We start from the raw sequence: 10,515 nt of genomic DNA on the forward strand, positions 1-10,515 counted from the left end.
ACTGTAACGCTTGTATCTGCGACTGTAAGATCGTATAGCGACGCCACCAACCGCCAACCCCTAGGGTGGGGAGACCGTGATATGGTAATAAGGGAAACTGGGATGAGAGAAACGGGGCCAAGTGTCATCCGATTTTTCACCCTATTTCACCTCATGAGAGCCATCGAGGGGGTTAGCGCCAAAAAGGGTAGCGTCTGGTGGCACATTCGTACCAAGTTGGTCAAAGTGAGCAGTCAGTCTTTTGTCAACCCTAAGTACCAATTATAATTACGGAAGTCCAAAACGAGTGGTGACCAGCGTTTTTTTTTGTGTTGTAACAGGCGGCGTCCACTGGGTAAGTCAAGAAATTCCCGGCCCAAATCAATGCGAAAGAGAATAAATCAAAGGGATCCCCATTTTAGGGCAACGGGTTACGAGCGAGGCTCGATAGCGAACAAGCTCGAGCTCACTGTTTAGTCCGCTTGCAACCGCGCTCGACGACGAGCGGCTGTCGTCTCGTAAAGTCCCCTTTTAAGCGATTTTTCTTTGGGCCCTAAGCGTGAACTACGGAAAAGGGCCCAAACGCGAATACGGGCCAAGAGCCAGGCGTCGGGGACCGCGGTTTTGCGTTTTCCCGCCAGGGCGAGAACGACGCGTCGGAAGCCGTCCGAAAAACAAAGGAAAAGCAGAAGGGCCGATTGCGTAAGCGGAGTGGAAGGAGGAGCGCTACACCGGGAGGAAAGAAGACGAATCCAGAGGAGACGGCGAATATATTTTTTTTTTTTTTTGTTTAGTATTATAAATAGTGATAAGTTTTCGTGTGTAGGTTTCAAGAAAAATATTTATTTGTGTGGTAGTGGCCAAATGGAGTGATACATTTTTTTGTGCAGTGTAGACGGGCCCACGACTTAAAATTTATGTTGGCTCGTTATTGTTATGTGATATTTTCTTCCCCCTTGAAGTGACTTTTTTTTTAGCCCTCGTAGCCGCCAATCCTCGGGAAAGCGCTTTCTTCGATGGAATGCCAAATAAGTGCGGTGAGTGGAAAAAGAGATCTATTGAAATAATAACCTTAAAGAAAAGGAACTAAAGAGAATTGATAGAGAGGGAGAAGATAGAAGCATTGATGACATAGCCGCATCAAGAAAATCTTATAAAGTCAAACTGTTGCTGCTATTCTTGTCATTTTATTAAAGTCAACTTAACGTAAAAAAATAATGACCGTAGACCGTGTGAAGAACTAAGTGATAAATTTCAATAACGCAGTCGATCGAGAGTCCAACGGAGTTCGGTTGGATGTTCGATCGGGCTTTTGTATGTTCGAGTGCGCGTTTATATGTTTGTTTTGCATGTTCGATCGGTCGTTTATATGTTTGACTGCCCGTTTACAAGTTTAATGTCCGAAAGAGGAGTGTTCGATTTTTGTCCGCTGACCCAAATAAGGAGTTTTTTGAGGATTTGTTTTTAAGACTTGATCTTTTTGTTAGACAATAATTTTTCTTATTTGTTTATGTTTTTATATGTAATTTAAGTATTTATGTTCCTCGATGTATTTATAGTCTTTAGCATGTCTCTCAATTTAATGTCAGGTTTTGAAGTCTTACTGTTTAGTTGTTAAATAAATTTTATAATGTTTTAAAACCCCTATTTTCGACCTCTAGCAGACTTGACCCCGTGAGACCCTGATACGGATAGGGGCTGCTCGCGAGTTAATATCTTTTTTTTTGGACGAGAGCAGCCGAAGGTAGGGAGGGCATGTCGGGCTTCAACAACATCGGAGGTCCCGAGCCGTGTCAGGCTATGTCCCAAATATGAGGGAGCTCTTTTCTTTCTCCTTTTCTTTCTTTTAGCTGATCTTGGTTAGAGAGATTGTGACCAATTACTAACGCTTGCCTTAGCACGCAGGTTTTTTTATTTAATAATGGCAACAGGCATTTCGGGAGGAGGCGGCAAGAACACCACCCCATTTGCTGGCGAGCGAGAGGCCGGAGAATTCGTATTCCTGCGTGCGCCAACTCCCCCGACAACACCAGCTAGCCTGAAAAATAGTGCTCGTGACTATACTCGTTACAGTTATGATCATTATTAATTATCATTATTATTAAAATGGCGCCCAACTCAAGGGCCACGTAATTTCACGTAGCTCAATTCGCAATCCTCGTTCTAGCCAAATTTGCGCAGTTACATTTTCAGACTCGTGGGGGAATTAAACGACTTTGTCGTTGGCCTAATCACGGTTTGAGTCTGCGCTAATCAAACCAGCATCAAACCAGCATCAAACCTCGCTCGAAGTTCGATCAGTCGATTTGGAAATGGTCTGACCAAGGAGTGTAAAGACTTAGTCGACCAGCCACGATTCGATTTGATTTTGGGAGAGGAAACATTTTTTAAACACCCTAATCTTTTTGGTTTCGAATCAATAGTTTTCTTTTCCATCAGACGCATAGGACCAATAGGCATTTGATTTTTTTTAACGCGAAGAGCCTAACCACGTATGATGGTCAAGCAATAAATAAATCACCCTTCCCTTAATCGCATTGGAATAGCAGTGATTCAATATTTTATTAAATTTACTGACCACGATAAATGGGAAATCGGTATACCCTAATTGCAGTGTGCGTAGCTCGGATGATAGGCAAAAGCGTCTGATCGCAGCCGCCTAACCGCAAGCGCCAGCCGTACCTGTTGCTGTTGTAGTTGTGCAAGCAGCAGACGGGCGTCAGACACGCGCATTACAATTTTTTCCTATCTTCTTATCTTTTTTTTTCTCTCTTTGTATTTGGGTCTTATCTCACGGGGATTAGTCATGCTTGAGGTCGATTTATTTCTGATAATTTTTGTTTCCGAGTTTGTGATTTTTTTTTGTTCCGAATATTTGCAAGTGTTCTTCCTCATTCGCAATTTCTTGGTTATTTCGTAAACTTTGGTTTGAGTTCGATATCTGCACTTAATCAGGTTCGTTCGAATTGAACACCTTTTTGTTCGTTTGGAGTCGAAGAGGACAGAATTTGGAATTTTAGCAATTCTAAAATTTGTCTCGAGTCATACCAATTTATTCCACTACCATTTTTAATTTATTCTTACCATATTTCATTTGTCTTTTATTTATACCATTTTATTTTACTACCATATTCAATTTACTTTTTACCATTTTTAAATTTGTCTTTTCTATATACCATTTTTATTTTATTTTTTTGCCATTTTTGAGTTTATTTTTTTTACTATTCTTAATCTCTTAATTTTTAATATATTACACTATATAAGAATATTATTCGCCATTAAACATGCCAGATTCGGAGGGAAACGCGGCACAAAAGTGCTCTTTGTGTGAAAACAATCTCGATAGTGGGAAAACATATAAAACAAAATGTGGTCACGAATTTCACCAGTCTTGCATCGTAACCCACTCGAAGACCAAGTCTACCTGCCCTACGTGCAACACAGTGTGTTTTGAGAAGCCGTCAACCCCATCTCAAAACACAAGAGGGCAGAAAGGACATATTTTATTGGCCAGCGATCGGACGCCCAGTGGCTCATCAGGGTCAGCAGTTTTGGGGGCGGCTCAGGCGGAACTAATTCAAAACGCAGTTGCGAGTACAGTGCAATCAATGCAGAATGACCTTTTAACCCAGCTATCTGAGAAAATGTCCCAACTAATCCAGACTAATTTATCCGCACATTTTCGGTCGGTGGAACCGATAGTGGAAAGCCAGTCGGGAAGAAATTCTCTAGGCCCCATTAATTTAGACAATTTTAACGGTCCAAGCGGTTCTGGTCGAGTAACGCCAAGAAGCGGCCAGTCCGATTTGAGCCATAGGCCAGACAAGGTAGGCCATATCATAAATAGCTGGAAATTACGCTTCAGCGGAAATCCGGATGGGATCAGCGTCGATAATTTCATCTACAGAGTAGAAGCTCTCACCGACCAAATGCTGGAAGGGAATTTTTCGGTCCTGAGCAGCAATGCAAGCCTTCTATTCGAAGGAAAAGCGCGTGAATTCTATTGGCGTCACCACAAAAATACTCAGGAATTACGCTGGGAATACCTATGTACGGCACTGAGAAGGCAGTTTAGAGACGCTCGGTCGGACTTAGATATTCGGGAATCCATTCGCGATCGAAAACAACGAGAAAGAGAAGGGTTCGATTCGTTCTACGATGCGATCGAAGAGTTGATGGACCATCTGGATATGCCCTTCACGGAGATAGAATTAGTGGAGATCCTAAAGAGGAATTTAAGGCCTGAAATTAGGCATGAGATCCTCAACATTCCTATAAGATCGGTAGAAAAACTCCGAGAAATATGTCGTCGAAGGGAAAGTTTCTTGGAAGATGCTCGAAAATCCCAAGGGTATCAAAGGGTTGTACCATTCCGTAAGCAGGTTGCAGAATTGTTGGAAGAAATGGAAGAAGCAGCAGAATTTTCTGAGGGCGATCAGGATGCGGAAGTGGGTGCTTTGGCCCTAATATGCTGGAATTGCAGAAAGGAAGGCCATCGCTACCAAGACTGCGGAAGCAAAAAGAAGGGTTTTTTGTTTCGGGTGTGGTGCAGCGAACGCTTATAAGCCAAGTTGCTCAAGGTGCCAAAAAACGGCAAGGCGAACACCGCCAGCAGTCGACAGCAGGCGAGTGTTCGGAAAAATCAGCCGTCGAACAAGGATCTGAGCCCGTAAAGCCTTCCCAAGTGATCGAGAAGCCAGAAGTTTTGAGTACAGGTAGCACAACTGAAATGTGTTGGCCGAGTTTAGTGGCCCAGCAAGAAAAAAGAGTTTGGAAAAATTCCCCAGAATCCAGTGGCATCTAGAAATAAGAATAGAATAAGAGCATATTGGAAAAACGTTAAAACTATTAATACTATCAGGTATAAGAACAATGATAATCGTCCATACGCTGAAGTCAGGCTTTTAGATAGAATAGTTGTTGGTCTGTTGGATACCGGGGCCGCCATCAATGTTATTGGAGGCAAGTTGGCAGAACAATTAATTCGAAGCAGAATTCCTTTCAAGATAGTGCCTACAGTGGCCACAACGGCTGATGGTCGAAGACAAGACGTGGTGGGAAAATTAAAAACGGAAGTAAAGTACAAGGATGTGGCCAAAGATTTAGAATTTCACATTATTCCGTCGCTAAGCCAGGATTTGTACTTGGGAATTAGTTTTTGGTCCACGTTCAATCTCTTGCCACCATCCATGCAGATTTCCGAAATCACCGCGGATTCACACATGCTATCAGAAGAACAACGAGGTTGCCTAAGTGAGGTAATAGGGAAATTTCCATCGTTTGCTGTATCAGGGCTAGGGAAAACATCCCTTATATGCCATGAAATTGATGTCGGCGAAGCAAAGCCAGTAAAACAACGTCATTTTCCGGTGTCTCCCGCAGTCGAAAAGCTACTTTACCAAGAAATCGATCGGATGTTAGCGATGGGGGTCATCGAGGAATCTCAGAGTGCGTGGTCCTCGCCCGTGGTCCTGGTGCAGAAGCCCGGAAAGGTGCGGTTATGTCTAGACAGTCGGAAAGTAAATTTGGTTACTACGAAGGATGCATACCCCTTGCCACAAATTGATGGTATTTTATCTCGACTGCCCAAGGCTATGTATATCTCAAGCTTGGATCTTAAAGATGCATATTGGCAGATTCCTTTAGAGGAAAAGTCTCGAGATAAAACCGCCTTTACAATTCCCGGAAAGCCTTTGTACCAATATAAGGTGATGCCATTCGGTCTAACTAACGCGTCCCAAACAATGACCCGACTAATGGATAAGGTAATTCCGCCCGATCTTAGAAATGAAGTCTTCGTCTATCTGGATGATTTGCTGGTGGTTTCAGATACTTTCGAAACACATTTAAAAGTACTAAGTGCCGTAGCAGATCAAATCAAAGCTGCTGGACTTACGCTGAATGTGGAAAAAAGCAAATTCTGTATGCGTTCAGTAAAGTATTTAGGGCACATCGTAGGTGAAGGCATCATTCGTACTGATCCCGAGAAAATTTCGGCTATGGCAGACTTTCCGCTACCAAAAAGTTTAAGATCGTTGCGAAGTTTTCTAGGCATGGTGGGGTGGTATCGTAAATTTATTAGTAATTTTGCTTCGGTGGCTGCTCCACTTACAGATTTGTTGAAGCCAGGAAAAAAATTTCATATGACTCCAGAAGGTGAGAAAGCGTTTGTCTTGTTGAAGGAAATGTTGTGTTCTGCCCCAGTCCTACGAAGCCCCGATTTTACAAGACCCTTCTATGTCCAATGTGATGCAAGCAAGTCAGGAGTTGGCGGGGTATTGGTGCAGAAGTCAGACCAAGGCGATGAATATCCGATTGCGTTTGTGTCCAAGAAATTGAATAAAGCGCAAAGGAATTATTCAGTGACTGAACAGGAATGCCTGGCGGCTATCATTTGTATTAAGCGGTTTCGTCCTTATGTGGAAGGACATGAATTTACTGTCATTACCGATCATGCTTCCCTAAAGTGGTTAATGTCCCAAACAGATCTCCATTCTCGTCTAGCTCGCTGGGCTTTAAAACTCCAAGGATTCAACTTTAAGATTGAGCATAGAAGTGGGAAGTTGAATGTCGTACCGGATGCCCTATCTAGGGTAAACGAAGCTGAAACAGCGGCGATAGATGCGAGGCAGGGTTTATCAATAGACCTTAATTCCCAGGAATTCAAGTCGGAGAAATATGCTGAGCTGGCCGAGCGGGTAAAAGCCAACGCTGATAAGTTACCAGATTTGAAGGTAGTAGATAATTTGGTTTATCGACGATCCGATCATGCTACGGGAGACCAACTTCATGATACGTTTATCTGGAAGCTATGGATTCCAAGTGGGCTAGTCGGAGAGGTTTTAAAAAAAAATCATGATGATCCCCTTGCTTCTCATGGGGGTATTCACAAAACGTTGGAAAGAATTCGAAGATACTATTACTGGCCAGGGCTAGTAAATGATGTGAAGTCGTATATACAGTCCTGCGAGGTCTGCAAGTCTACCAAACCGCCAAATAGGACACAGCGGCCTCCCATGGGCGTGGCGCCAGAATCCGAACGATTTTTCCAACGACTTTATATCGATTTTCTCGGCCCATATCCTCGTTCTCGCAGCGGTAGCATAGGCATATTCATAGTCTTGGATCATTATTCCAAGTTCGTGTTCCTCAAAGCTGTGAAGAAACTCACGGCGGATGTCGTGATTAAGTATCTTCAGCAGGATTTATTCCATACTTTTGGCGTGCCAGAGACCATTGTTTCTGACAATGGCTCGCAGTTCAGGTCCGAAGCTTTTCAAAAATTGTTAAGGGAGCATTCAATTGGCCATACCTTGACTGCTGCCTATTCGCCACAAGCAAATGCTTCTGAAAGAGTTAACCGTTCGGTTATAGCAGCGATTCGTTCCTATATTAGAGCAGATCAGAAAGATTGGGACGAGCACCTCAGTAGCATTTGTTGCGCTCTTCGGACGGCAGTTCATTCCGCAACAGGTACCAGTCCATATTATATGACATTTGGGCAGAATTTCGTATCGTCAGGAGCTTCATACAAGTTGCTGAGGACTTGGGACTCCTGGAGGATAGATCAGCAGTTTTCTCCCGGGAAGATTCATTGGAGTTGGTCAGGAAGTCTGCTTGCGATGTCTTAAAAAAGCAAAATGAAAAGAATGAGCGGCAATACAACCTGCGATCCAGAGAGGTAGCCTATCAGGAAGGGCAGGAAGTCTTCTTCAAGAACTTCCGGCAGAGCAATTTCGCGTCTGGGTACAGTAGCAAACTGGGTCCAGCGTATTTGAAAGCCAGAGTACGGAAGAAATTGGGTAATTCCTGCTACGAATTGGAGGACTTGCAGGGGCCGCATTCTTGGTCGATTCCATGCCAAAGACATGAAGCAATAAAGAGAGCAGCTACCAGCTTTGTGGGTTATCCGCCTTCGGGTGTCGAACCCCAAGTCAGATCTTTGGGGGGAGCTTTGTAACGCTTGTATCTGCGACTGTAAGATCGTATAGCGACGCCACCAACCGCCAACCCCTAGGGTGGGGAGACCGTGATATGGTAATAAGGGAAACTGGGATGAGAGAAACGGGGCCAAGTGTCATCCGATTTTTCACCCTATTTCACCTCATGAGAGCCATCGAGGGGGTTAGCGCCAAAAGGGTAGCGTCTGGTGGCACATTCGTACCAAGTTGGTCAAAGTGAGCAGTCAGTCTTTTGTCAACCCTAAGTACCAATTATAATTACGGAAGTCCAAAACGAGTGGTGACCAGCGTTTTTTTGTGTTGTAACAGGCGGCGTCCACTGGGTAAGTCAAGAAATTCCCGGCCCAAATCAATGCGAAAGAGAATAAATCAAAGGGGTCCCCATTTTAGGGCAACGGGTTACGAGCGAGGCTCGATAGCGAACAAGCTCGAGCTCACTGTTTAGTCCGCTTGCAACCGCGCTCGACGACGAGCGGCTGTCGTCTCGTAAAGTCCCTTTTTAAGCGATTTTTCTTTGGGCCCTAAGCGTGAACTACGGAAAAGGGCCCAAACGCGAATACGGGCCAAGAGCCAGGCGTCGGGGACCGCGGTTTTGCGTTTTTCCCGCCAGGGCGAGAACGACGCGTCGGAAGCCGTCCGAAAAACAAAAAGGAAAAGCAGAAGGGCCGATTGCGTAAGCGGAGTGGAAGGAGGAGCGCTACACCGGGAGGAAAGAAGACGAATCCAGAGGAGACGGCGAATATATTTTTTTTTTTTTTTTGTTTAGTATTATAAATTGATTAGCATCCGTACAGATAGCGCCCGAGCGGGAACTACGCAGGATAACCATCGGGAAAATTTTAGGTCAAAAATTTTGGGTTTAGGAACAACTAGGGGAGTAAGCACATTTTAAAACGGGGCGAGCAAAATACACGAGGAAATGAGAAAATAGCAACCACGAGGAAATGTCGTCCCACACGACACGAAATAAAGGCAAGCTAGTACAGTCAAACGCAGGTAAAACACGCACATACACACGAGCACGTAAACACACAGCCACGCGAGAAACAAGAGGGAGGAGAGAGCCGCAAAACCTAAGCCACGTCGACGCCGCGGCCGGCATCCACATCAGATATTTAGTTCCATATCCCTTTGCACAACTGGTCCTTCTTGCCAAGTAGGACGCCCGATACCGGCAGAGACGGAAATATATAGAATCGCACAACCGGGAGCAGTTAATCAACGGAACTCCTAGAAACAACATCGATCACCAAAACTCGAGCATCAAGGCACGTCAGACACCAGGATCACTCAAGGACTCGCAGCAAGGACACCTCCATTACCAAGGATACGCAACCACTCAAGGCACGCAGCAGGACACTTCTATCATCAAGAATACACATCCCTTCAAGGACACGCAAGTGGGACTCGCAAGGATACACCGCCACTCAGGATACACAGCCAGGACACACGCCAAACGACATGGGAGTCTCCTGAATTTCAAACAGAAAGAAAGACTGAACTCGAGGCTATTCTTCTCGAGCTTGGCCTGGAACAAAACGGTACGGTCGAGGAGCAGCGAGCCCGACTGTACGCGTTCGCCAGACAACCGGAACACTCCCGAGGATACACTGATCCACCATAGCCGATACCGCCCAACCACGAAAAGGCACCGTACCATGCAGCACTTACCCCGTCCCCAAGGACGCGAGGAGAAAATCGGAGAGCACTGCACGCGCCAGTGGCGTCCAAGTTCGATGCAGGCATCTGCTCGATGTTGGTCAACAAAGCGACCAAATGTGGACTGTCCTTCGATGGCACCTCAAAAATACCTGGTAAATCTTCGCCTTCAGATGCGCCACGCATCTGGTTCTCGCCAGAACAGGAATTGGAACGGGTCTACGAGAACATGATGCCCAAGTACCAGATGTTCACCCGCCGCCAGTATTTCAAGGTGCTGACCAGGCTCACGCATCTGGTGATCAGCTATGACAACTTGCCCCGCAGCCGCGGGGCATAACCGTCCGTCAAAAAAAAAAGCAGAGTCGCACGACCCAGGGCGAACCTGCCCACACACCGCAGGTGCCACGCAAAGCAGAGAGCGACCAACGAGGCCGCCAACCGAGGCACCGGGGGGAAACTCCAACCAGGGGCCACGCCCATCAGGTCAACCGACCCCAACACCGCCTGCCGAAACTGCGGCCAGGAAGTGGCCACTACGCCGCAGAATGCCGGAACCAGAGAATTATGTACTGCTGGGACTGCGGTTGCCAGAGCATACGCACTATCGAGTGCTGCAGGAACCAGACGCCGGGAAACGGGCAAGGGCCTCGAGTATCAGGGAGTCGCCAGGAACCCACCAAAACTCCCGCACCCAGTAAGCAACGCCATCAAGAGGATCGGAACCGTATCCGCGCACAGGTCACGGTCGAGGACGCCCGCTCACCGCCACCTTGGATACGGGGGCCTCGCAGCAGCTTTATAAGCGAGCGCCTGGCGAGCTGACGATGGAAGGAATCACCGCGCCGTACCACGGACACGGGTAAAGCCAGCAGACGGAACCGACAGGAGCTCACCCAGGCCCTGCGAACAATGA

General features: G+C 46.1%; 1 long non-coding RNA gene across 1 annotated transcript; it reads left to right on the top strand.

Annotated features, from left to right (window-relative positions):
• The first annotated feature begins 224 nt into the window (after nucleotides 1–224).
• Nucleotides 225–1,620, top strand: LOC122320000. The gene is made up of 2 exons (XR_006245438.1): nucleotides 225–334; nucleotides 402–1,620. It is a non-coding gene; the product is annotated as an uncharacterized LOC122320000 (long non-coding RNA).
• Nucleotides 1,621–10,515: the final 8,895 nt, after the last annotated feature.

The sequence above is a fragment of the Drosophila ficusphila genome, unplaced genomic scaffold (genome assembly GCF_018152265.1).
Source record: "Drosophila ficusphila isolate 14025-0441.05 unplaced genomic scaffold, ASM1815226v1 contig_395, whole genome shotgun sequence".
Classification (NCBI taxonomy): Eukaryota; Metazoa; Arthropoda; class Insecta; order Diptera; family Drosophilidae; genus Drosophila; species Drosophila ficusphila.